The following is a 12229-nucleotide window of genomic DNA, read 5'->3' as shown; positions in this document are numbered from 1 at the left end:
AGGTATTGGTTGTTATTGTTAGTAGTTGTCAAGTCGATTCTGACTCGTGCAGATTAGAGGTATTGGTAATAAGGTATAAATTCTGGTTTATAGTGTGGCTCACAGCAGAGAGCTTAAGGTAATTACAGTTAATTTCTAGAATAAAATATTTATACTATTAAAAGTCAGAAGGTTATATTATTGCATATTAAGGAAGTTTACAAAACTAAGCAGGAAAGAAAGCCTTTCTGTGACCATAGAAGTTCTGAGTTTCGTAAGATGGAGATAATAATAATAACCACCTCATAGAGCCATGAGGATCTGATGAGTGAGAATATGTCAGGCACTTAGCACACACCTTCCTTGTGTGGGTGCAGTAAATGGTAGCTCTTAGCTGCCAACCTTTTCTTTTGAAATGTGTAGTTTCACTTGTTGGAGTGCCAGTGATATAAGTGGTTGCGGTACAGGATTTCAACTTACTATAATGTCATTATGCTCATTGCTGTCCTAGGTGTTATTTGTTTTGGGGTTCATCCAAGTAACCCCTTTGAGCAAGTATTTGCCAAATGGATTGCAAAGTTGACTCTCAAAAAAGGATCTTTTCTTAAAATATCCATGATTCCACTGACCTTCAGTCTCAACTTAGAATTTCCTTGTATCTATGCTGATGAAGAATATGTGAATTTGTTTATTTAACACAATACACTACTTAAGCCAGAGAGTCATAAATGTTTGTTCTTTCTTGAGCCAAGGCTCAAGAAAAGCAGTGGTTAAGTGCTCAGCTGCTAACCAAAAGGTCATGCTTCTGTAAAGATTTACAGCTTTGGAAACCCTATGGGTCCTACAGGGTCGCTATGACTCAGAATCAACTCGACAGCAACAGGAAGGTCATTGTCATGACTCGTTCACGCTCTGTAGGACCTTATTGAGGTGGGCTGGACTTCTGGCATGAATTTCCCCTTTTTCAAAAAAAAACATGTTGTTAGAAAATTTGGACAGGGTGAAGTTCATGGTTTCTGGAGTTGCCATCTGGGTTCTGTTGAAAAACAACAAGCACCTTGACCAAGCTACCACTCTAGAAAAGGAAATCGGCAGCAGACATCGAAGCAAATGTTCCAACGAGGAAGAAGTTACTGCTGTGGACAGAGTTGCTTCTCATTCTAAGTATCCCTACTGGCAGGAATGTGTGGATGCCTGGAAACCTTTAGGACTGTGGTGACTTCTGTTTTAACACAGCATCGATGATGCACATCTAACGGAAGGTGACCTTACTACCTGAAGCTAATATAAAATGTGCCAAAATACATACACCTCAAAGAGCATTAGTAATTTTTGTCTTCACCACTACTCATGGTTGTCCAGCAGGTAAGCCATGAAAGCTTGAATTCTATTGGCTCTGGTAGTTTGGATATCTGGTTTTTAGTCCAACTAACCTGGTTTAACCTCAAAACCAAGCCAAACCCATTACCATCTAGTCAATTCTGACTCGTAGCAAGTCTATAGGACAGAGTAGAACTTCCCCATATGGTTTCCAAGGAGCGGCCGGTTGATTTTAACTGCCGACCTTTTGGTTTAGCAGCCGAGCTCTTAACCACTATGCCACCAGAGCTCTGGTTTAACCTCAAGGTGTTCTGTTTATCTCTTCTATTATTCCCTTTCCACTCTTCCTCCAAGGCTCTTGTAGGCCCAAGCCTGATGAACTTTCTAGTACAATAGCCATCCTGTGTGAGTCCAGGCACTTCCTCCATTCACTTAGTCATATGTTTAGCAAATCCCTTTGAATTTCTACGGGATGTCAGGTGCTATACTAAGCCTTAAACATCTTCATGCATGGGTTTGACATTCAGCTGACCTCCACAGACACAGCCACTTTGATGCTAAGCCAGCAACCATAGCAATGGGCCAGAGCCCTGTTCTGAATGGCTGGCTCCTGGGCATCGTTGTTGTTAGCTACTATTGAGTCGGCCAGCGACTCATGGTGACTCCATGCACAATGGAACGAAATGCTGCCTGGTCCTTATTGGCTGTTAAATATTCAAAGTGATGTCCCTGATAAGTGTATCCACATTTTAGAAACTTTCTACATGAGCAGCAAGGGCTCCGAGCACTGGAGGATGGAGTAGATGATGAGAGTGTAAGAGTGAAAAGTGTGTCTCCACTTGTATTCTTCTCAAATCCTTTTTTTTAAATTAGGTTAGATATTTCTGCATGAATGGAATGAAACAGTGACTTAAGTGCAATAACTTCCTTTGTAATTCTCCAGAGGACACAATACAGAGTTCAGCAAGAAGTGCCACCTCATACAGTGAGCCCCACTAGCACACAAGCATTTTTTGTTGAGTTCTCTTTACTGCCTGTTAGCAAATGCATGAGAGTAAATGAGTGTGCTGAGAAAAAATACAAAATTAGGAGGAGGATAACATCTTTTATGAACTCCTCTCTAAGTGTTTCCACACTAGGATGTTTTGTAAACAAGCATTCAAGAGAACCAGTTTAGCAATATTTTAAAAAGCAAAGCATGATATTTTAAAAAATCTACCAGATTTTAGATTAGACCTTGTCTTAGTCATGTAGTGCTGCTATAACAGAAATACCACGAGTGGATGGCTTTAACAAAGAGAACTTTACTTTCTCACAGTCTAGTAGGCTGCAGAGGAAGTCTTTCTTTCTCTGTTGGCTCTGGAGGAAGGTCCTTCTCATCAATCTTCTCCTGGACTAGGAGCTTCTCCACGCAGGAGCCCTAGGTCCAAAGAACACTCACTGCTCCCGATCCTTCTTTCTTGGTGGTATGAGGTCCCCAACTCTCTGCTTGCTTTCCTTTCCTTTTATCTCTTGTAAAATGAAAGGTGATGCAGGCCACACCCCAGGGAAACTCCCTTTACATTGGATCAGGGTTGTGACCTTAGTAAGGTGTTACAATCCCACTCTAATCCTCTTTAACATAAAATTACAATCACAAAATGGAGGACAACCACACAATACTGGGAATCATGGCCCAGCCAAATTGATACACACATTTTTAGGGGGACATAATTCAATCCACGACAGACCTAGTCTTTCTATCTGGCAGAAGCAGTGGTGTCAAGAGCACCGAATTATAAATAATAGAACACTGAAAGAAATGATCCTGCAAAAGATTTAAATTATTTATTGGATATTGCTTGGCAAACTGTTTGAACAGTAATAAAATGTTAAAATTGAGGTATTTACATACACTTACATTCAACACAATAAACATCCATGCTTAAAGAAGCAGCTGCCTGTTTGCACTGCAGTATCTGTTCACAGCAGAATATATTTAGCCATTGCCTGTTAGGCCTTTCAATAAATAATTTTCTTCCTAGGCAATAATTGCTACGAGACGATGATCAGAATTTTATTTAAAGCCAGTTGAAGCTATTATATGCTAGCCATTACTTGAAATCCTGCTAAGCAAATAAACTTTGATTAGAAATGCTGCAAGTCTTTCGGGCTTGACTAATAGGATTTTTCTCTCCCTAAATATGGAGCTAATCAATCTAAATTTTGAAATACCCGACTAAAGATTTCAGGATGTTTTAAAAATCGTAGTAAAACCATTTTTATGAAACCATAGAACTTAATAAGTAAGTTTTATTTTCATTGTGGCAAGTGTCCTCAAGAATTCTGCTTCTGCAAGAGTAGAGTGTATTCTTTAATCTTAGCTTCACACACACAAATTGTCTTTTCTTTTCATTAAGGAGACAGGCCTCCTTTTAACCATTTTACGTTTTAACATTGTTATTGTTATTAGTTGCCATGAAGTCAGCTCCAGCTTATGGCGACCCCATATATGACAGAAAGAAATGTGGCTCGTCCCTGTGCAATCTTCATGGTTATTGGTATATTTGAGTCCATTGTTGCAGCTGTTGTGTCAGTCCATCTCACTGAGGATTTCTCTCATTTTCATTGGCCCTCTACTTTACCACGGAGTCCCTGGATGGCACAAATGGTTAAGCACTTGACTACTAGCCAAAATATTGGTCTTTCGAACCCACCCAGAGGCGCCACAGAAGACAGGCCTGGCAATCTGCTTGCAAAAACTCACTGCCAAGAAAACCCTGTGGAGCAATTCTGCTCTGCACACATGGGGTCACCACGAGTCAGAATTGACGAGGCAGCAACTAACAATGACAACTACTACTTTACCAAACATGATGTCCTTTTCTGGCAATTGATCTTTCCTGATGATGTGTCCAAAGTATAAGTTAATAAGGGAAAACCTTTATTATCAATAAAAAACCAAACCCATTGCCATTAAGTCAATTCCAACTCATAGTGACCCTAAATAGGACAGAGTAGGACTGCCATATAGGGTTTCCAAGGTTGTAAATCTTACAACTTTCAGGGTGGATTACATATCAAGTAAAGAAAACAAAAATCCTCACAACTGAACCAATAAGCAACATCATGCATGATAACTGGAGAAAAGATTGAAGTTGTCAAGGATTTTATTTTACTTGGATCCACAATCAACATCCATGGAAGCATCAATCAAGACATCAAACGACACATTGCATTGGGCAAATCTGCTGCAGAAGACCTCTTTAAAGTTTTGAAAAGCAAAGATATCACTTTGAGGCCTAAGGTGCGCCTGATGCAAGCTATGGTGTTTTCAGTTGCCTCATATGCGTATGAAACCAGGACGATGAATAAGGAAGACCGAAGAAGAATTGATCCTTTGAATTATGGTGTTGGTGAAGAACATTGAATATACCATGAACTTCCAGAAGAATGAACAAATCTGTCTTGGAAAAAGTACAGCCAGAATGCTCATTGGAAGCAAGGTTAGTGAGACTTCGTCTCACATACTTTGGACATGTTATCAGGAGGGACCAGTCCCTGGAGAAGGACATCATACTTGGTAAGGTAGAGGATCATTGAAAAAGAGGAAGACCCTCAATGAGATGGATTGACACAGTGGCTGCAACAATGGGCTCAAGCATGACAACGATAGTAAGGATGGCACAGGACTGGGCAGTGTTTCATTCTGTTACACATAGGGTCGCTGTGAGTCAGACCTGACTCGACAACACCTAATAACAACAACAATAACAAATCTCTACAGAAATAGTCTGGCACATATTTCTCCTGCGGAGCAGCTGGTGGGTTCAAATCGCTGACCTTTCGGTTAGCAGCCCAGCACTTATTAGCATTAGGTCAGTTGATTAAATGCCTAGTCTCCAAAGGACCTAAATCCTTCACTCTTTCCCAGAAGTTAGGAAACACATCTGTTGTTCAGGGAAATAAAGCAGTGAGAATATGTGTAGAAGCATGACGGTTTAATAATGCTGCTCTGTCTAAATACATAGGACCCCAGTGGCCTGACTTCTTAATGCGTCTTCTTAAAGTGGCTACTTGTGAGGGATTGGAATTGGCAAGGATGATAACTAAATACATTGTCTTCTTTTAATTTTTTAATCAAAGTGATAAATGTATATGGTACACAAATGCTTATAATGAAAACAATGGTCCCCTGCCTCATCCATTCTCCTCCCCATTCCCTCTGAGGCACTCAGTGTTTAGTTTTGCTTTTCTTTTTAGTTTTCTTGTTGTTTTTTCATATCTTTATGGTTATTTTATTCTATCTAAATCAGTTATCTTAGGCTGTTCACACCGTTTTAGTCAGGGTTCTCCAGAGAAACAGAACTTCTGGGACGTATATGTGTGTGCGTGTATATATATGGAGAAAGAGAGAGAGAGAATGAGAGATATGACTGATTGAGTGATTGTAAGGAATTGCCTTGTGCAACTATGGTGGAGGGGAGCTAGCAAGTCCAAAATCTGTAGGTCAGGTGACAGGTTGAAGATCCCTACAGTTTTGTGTCCTAAATCCGTAGGTCAGGCAATGGGAAGAGTGAAGAAGTTCTGGAAGAAAGTCTATTTATAGTCTGGAGGCAAAAGACATGCTAGGGAAAACTCCCATTTTGCTCTTAAGACCTTCAAATTGTTGGATGAGACCCACTCACATTATGGAGGGTAATCTCCTTTACTTAAGGCCAACTGATTTAATCGCATGTAACTACTTCATAACAGAGTCTCCACAAGTGTTCGACCAAACGATTAGGCACCATAGCTGTTATGGATTGAATTATGTCTTCCCCAAAAATGTGTGCCAACTTGGCTAGTCCATGATTTCCAGTATTGTGTGATTGTCCACCTTTTTGTCATCTGATGTGATTTTCCTGTATGTTGTAAATCCAACCTCTATAATGTTAATGAGGTGGGATTAGCGGCAGTTAGGTTAATGAGGCAGGACTCAATATACAAAATTAGGTTGTGTCTTAAGCCAATCTCTTTTGAGATATAAAAGAGAGAAGCAAGCAGAGAAACATGGGGGACCTCATACCACCAAGAAAGCAGCACCAGGAGAGTGTGTGTCCTGTGGACCCAAGGTTCCTAAGCTGAGAAGCTCCTAGACCAGGGAAAGATTGACGACAAGGACCTTCCACCAGAACTGACAGAGGGAGAGAAAGCCTTCCCGCAGGGCTGGCACCGTGAATTTGGACTTCTAGCCTCCTAAACTGTGAGAGAATAAACTTCTGTTTGTTACAGCCATCCACTTGTGGTATTCCTGTTATAGCAGCACTAGATGACTAGGAGAGTAGCCTAGCCAAGTTGACACATAAAATTAACCATCACACACACTGGCATCCTATTATGATAGAGGAGGATTTTTCTCATTTCCACATGAGATCCAAAGTGGTGGGATTATCATCCTTGGTTCCTCTGCCACTTCAGTCAGTAACTTCAAACATAAGCCTCCGTTTCTCCCATCAAATATAGACATTATCTCTTGACCACTCATTTTGTCAGTTAAGGATATTAGTGCCCCTGTTTCTTCTCCCTTCTCCTTCATAAACTCTGTCATCATACTTTCACTTTTACATTGTCAGGATTGAAAATATCTGCACTCGATTCTGTAACAACAGTCAATCTTCCAGAGGTTTTTCTATTGCTCAATTCTAAAAATTGAAAGCCAGAGAAGAACCTTTGAGTGATGACAGAAGAGCAGACCCATGTCATCCTTTGCAGTCACACTTCTTTTTCCTTGGGTTGCCAGTGATGATCTTTGTCAAAGACAAATGTTTCTAGCATCACATGTGAATGGACCCTCCATTTTCACACTCCATCAGCGGCTATGACCACACCTTCAACCTTTTTTATTATTGCAGTTGTAATTAATGCCCTCTTCTTCCCCCAGTTAACATGTTTGGTGCTACCTGAAAGGTTAGAGTTTTGAGTTACCCAGATGGAAGTACCCAGAGGTGTTCCAGAAGAGAGACTTAGCAATCTGCTTCTGAACAATCAGCCACTGAAAACCCTGTGGAGCACATGGAATCGCCATGAGCTGGAATCAACTCAGTGGTAGCTGGTTTGGTTTTTTCCCATAGATCTTCCTCCCAGAATCCTCTGCCTTTTGAGTGACTGCTCTCTAGAGCTGCTGCAGGTCTCCTGGGTTGGAACTTCTGCCCCCTGTATCCCATGCCCTCCTCTTGTCTTGGTTAACCCTCTTAAAACTTCCTATTAAAGTATACTTGGGAGATGAAATTCTGAAAATGTCAGTATTCAGTCCTCACACATTGTAGATAATTTGCTAGATAATGAATTCTAGATAGAAAATCTTTTTCCTCAAGAATATTTTCTATAATTTTATCCTGTTATATCTAGGAGTGTGTCTTTTTTTTTTTAATTTGTTCGTGTTGGACCCTTGCAATTTAAAGAGTCATGACCTTCTTTGGTACCAGAATAATTTATCATTTTAAAAATAATTTTCCATGCCTCTCTTATCTCTGCCCTCTCTTTCTAGGACTATTAGTTGGATTTTGAACCTCTTGAATTATTGCCTCTATCTCTTTTCTTTTCTTGTATCATTTGCAACCCTTTGTCTTTTTAGCCTATATTCTGAGAGATTTCTCCAACAGCCAGCATTTTCCCCCAGCCTATTATGAGTGTTGTTTATTTGGTTGTTTGGCAGGGGGTCGTGGGAAATCATCTTTCTTTTAATTTTAAGAATTCTCCGTTGTGCTATGTTTTTTTATAGCTTCTGTTCTTGTTTTATGAATGTAAAATATTCTTGAATTTCTCTAAGGTTATTACTTAGAACTCGGGCTCATTTTCTTTTCTCTTTATTATGAATTATATCAATTTTATTTTCCTCTGCTGTGATTGTTTTTGTTTCTGTTCATTCTTATGGTGGTCTTCCTCATTGATTTTGCCAGTTTAATTTAAATGTGTGGCAGTCCTCAGTTTTCTACTTATTTATAAGACTGAGGGCATATAGGGTTTGTCTGAGCTCTGTGCCCGTGGGTGAAGCTTGTTAACTGTGAAGCTTTACTCCAGCGTCAGCAGGTAACAGTGAGCTGTTGTAATGGGGAACCCTCTAAACTTCTTAATGAGGAAGGCTTTTCTCTAAGGCTCTCGTATCCAGGTTAGCTCTTTAGTTCTCCTGTAATGAAATCAATGTGCCTGGAGAAGAATCTTCTGAGTAGTTTGTTTTGTTTGTTTGCCTGGCCTGGGGATAGGGGTCAGTAATTTCTGGCTGCTGGTTCTTCTCTCCACCTAGGCAGGAATGGAGAATGAAAGGGTGAGTCACTATCCCATTCAATCAGTCACCCATTACATTTCATTTTCAAATCCCATATACCCGCCTTCACTGAGTATGGATCTTCCCTGGGGTTCCAGTGGGAAAGTCAGCCCACTTATTGGCATAGAGTCCCCTCTGGGCATCTCCAGGGCTATGCTGGCTTCCAGTCAGATTCACCAGCCAACTCACCTCCATCAGCTTCCCATCTTGCAGAATTACTCCTTCCACCCTCTTCTCTATTCCCATACGTTTCTAATAAATAACTACTTCTCTGCATGAGTTCTGAGCAATTTGATAAAATACAACAAAATGTAACTATTCCTGATATTATTATTTCTATTGCTGATAGAAGCTAGTTAGTAGCATTACTTTCAGCGTATTAGCCAAGTGAGCTTGCTAGTTCAGGAGAGGTCTGAGAGTAGCATTAAGTGAATACCCCTTTATAAAAGGATATAGGAGCAAAGAGGAAGCATTCCCCCATTAACATCTCTAGCCTTTTTTCTCTCTTATCCTGTTTGCTGTGATCACCCAGGGGCGTGGCCCCTCTCAAACCAAAAACCCGTTGCCATCGAGTCAATTCCAACTCATAGCGACCCTATACAACAGAGTAGAACTGCCCCATAGGATTTCCACAGAGCAGCTGGTGGTTTTGAACTGCCAACCTTTTGGTTAGCAGCCGAGCTCTTGACCACTGCAGTACAAAGGAGAAGATAAAAGAGTTTGTAAGGATAATCTTCCTCCCATCTTCATGGGGATCTGGGGGGACCACCTGGAACTCCTGGTGGACAGGAGTTTATATGAAGGGCCTCTGGAATGGGCCAGAGTAGCTTATTATTTAAATCAAATCCAGGATGACTGTGTTCCTAAGACTTAAAATTAAATCCCAATTTTATTTCTCATCCTAAATAATGTGCAACCATGTTGTCCAACATAGCATATCAGAGATTCTAGAGTGAGATTAAACAACACCGTAAAGATAAAAATGAATAAAGACATTCTAATGATAAAATGCCAGCAGTGTAGAGATGCTTAGAATTTTAATATAAACCCCTCCAAATATCAAACTCCCAAGGAGAAATTAAAAATCAAAGTTTAAATCCACTTTCATGTTGAAGTCCAAAGACATTAAAGTTCAAAGGCATTAAAGTCTAAAAATCAATATCTCTTGCCATTCTGTGTTAAAGTTCAAAGTCCACAATTCTTAAGTTAACTAAAGTGTAAAAACCATCTTCCCTCTTTTTTTTTTTTATTCTGCACAATCTCAGCCAGCAGGGTTCTCTGTGCCTCTGTGGGGTTCTGATTCCTTCAGCAGCTGCAGCCTGGGATTCTTGCACTGGAATTCGTGAGGTTGTTTCAGGGCCTCAGAAGATTCATTTTTCCAATGCCAACTCTCAGCCATCTCACTGTTCAAAAATATCCACTGCAATGACCCCATACCCATCAAATTTAGAAAATAAGCCACCAAGCCATAAGAGCAGTTACTGCAGGCATAAAGTATGTACCAAATTATGAACAAAATAAAGAGGGAGACCACAAAGAGGCCAGGAGCTTGGGTGACGCAAGTGGTTTGCAGTCCGCTGCTAATCGAAAGAGTGGTGGTTCAAACCCACCCAGTGGCTCTGAAGAAGAAAGACCTTGTGATCTGCTTCCATAAAGATTGTTGTTGTTGTTGTTAGATGCCCTTGAGTCAGTTCCGTAAAGATGGTTGTTGTTTTTGTTAGATGCCATTGAGTCAGTTCTGACTCATAGCGACCCTGTGTACAACAGAACGAAACACTGCCTGGTCCTGCGCCATCCTCACAATTGTTGCTATGCTTGAGTCCGTTGTTGCAGCCACTGTGTCAGTCCATCTCGTTGAGGGTCTTCCTCTCTTTCGCTGATCCTCTACTAAGCATGATGTCCTTCTCCAGCAACTGGTACCTTCGGACAACAAGTCCAAAGTACATGATACGAAGTCTTGCCATCCTCTCTTCTGAGAAGCATCTTGGCTCTACTTCTTTCAAGACAGATTTGTTTGTTCTTCTGGCAGTCCATGGTATAGTCAGTATTTTAACCAACACCATAATTCAAAAGCATCAGCCTTCAGTATGGATTACACCTCAACATAAAGAAAACAAAAATCCTCACAACTGGACCAATAAGCAAGATCATGATAAATGGAGAAAAGATTGAAATTGTCCTGGATTTCATTTTACTTGAATCCACGATCAATGCCCGTGGAAGCAGCAGTCGAGAAATCAAACAACATATTGCACTGGGCAAATCTGATGCAAAAGATCTCTTGAAAGCGTTAAATAGTAAAGATGTCACTTTGAGAACTAAGGGGCACCTGACCCAAGCCACGATATTCTCAGTCCTTAAAGATTATAGCCAAGAAAACCCTGTAGAGCACTTCTGCTCTGTCACATGGAGTCACCATTAGTTGGGGTCGACTTGACACGAGCTAACAGCAGCAACAACTGGTAGAGGCCACGTTGAAGGCTAAGCTCTGGGCCTCGCAGCCAAGTGGGTTTGCTACACAGAACCTGAATGAGGCAGGCTTGTCCACCATGGCACAGGTGGCAGTTGGATCAGTGCAGCCGCTCTCCTTCTCTACTACCCCTTAGGGCACATCCTATGGGGACCAGGGGAACTTGAGCTCCCTGAGGCCACTCATTCCCTAGAGGAGGAAGGACAGAGCCAAGCCAGGCCACACAAGCACATGGATTCCTCAGAGAAGTCTCTCCACCTCCCAGGGGCGGAGTGAGTGAAGGTGTGGTAGAGGCCTGGAGTTATGCCAACAGTGCTCCATTCCAGGAAGGAGACAACAGATCTGAGGAAGGATCATTTCCTAATAACACAGTATTGATATTCTAATGGAGCAGCACTTGATAAACAGTACAGATTTCTGGGCCCCAGATCTCTAGGGTAACAGCCTGGGAGTCCATATTTTCAACAAGAGCCTCTGGTGGCGCTTATGGTCATGTGCATTTGGGAAACACCACTTTACCTCTCATAAGGGCACCAATTACCTGTGCAGCAGACTGGTGAGGGTTGAAAGACACTGATAGGTTTTGAGAAGTGCCAACATAATTGGTTAATAATAGTAGTTAAATTATCAAAAGAAGATGTATGGCCAGGTTTACCGTTTTTGCAATTCAGAATGAATTTGAGTACCTCCTTTTGCAATGTGCTTGTTTGAGAGGGGAAGAAAAAAAAGTAGAGTAACTTAAAAGTATAAGGACTTCCTGTAAGGACTTCCCAACTTAGGACCAGCTGTAAGCAACTGATATTGATGCTGCTCTTAACTCAAAAGGGGCTAGCCCTCTGTTGTTGCTGTATGCCTTCGAGTGGATTCCAACTCATAGTGACCCTGTAGCCCTCTACTTCTCTACAAAATCATTTAGGGTTTCGTCAAAACCTCTTGTTATGCGTTCAATTATGTCCCCTTGAAAAGAAATGTTAAGTTTCTAACCCCCAGTATCTGTGAATGTGAGCTGATTTGGAAATAGCATCTTTGCAGATGTAATTAGTTAAATTAACATGAGGTCATGCTGGGGTAGGGTGGGCCCTAATCCAGTATCACTGGGGTCTTTATAAGAAGAGGAAGAGAGGGGGGTCACATGGAGGTGTTTCTCTGGAGGCCCTGATGGATACAGATTTCAT

General features: G+C 41.2%; 1 protein-coding gene across 2 annotated transcripts in view; it reads left to right on the top strand.

Annotated features, from left to right (window-relative positions):
• Window positions 1-12229, top strand: part of CTNND2 (catenin delta 2) — a 993502-nt gene that overhangs the window by 690954 nt on the left and 290319 nt on the right. The window lies entirely within an intron of this gene.

Source organism: Trichechus manatus, unplaced genomic scaffold, assembly GCF_000243295.1.
Source record: "Trichechus manatus latirostris isolate Lorelei unplaced genomic scaffold, TriManLat1.0 scaffold00072, whole genome shotgun sequence".
Classification (NCBI taxonomy): Eukaryota; Metazoa; Chordata; class Mammalia; order Sirenia; family Trichechidae; genus Trichechus; species Trichechus manatus.
This window is presented reverse-complemented; position numbering and strand designations above follow the sequence as displayed.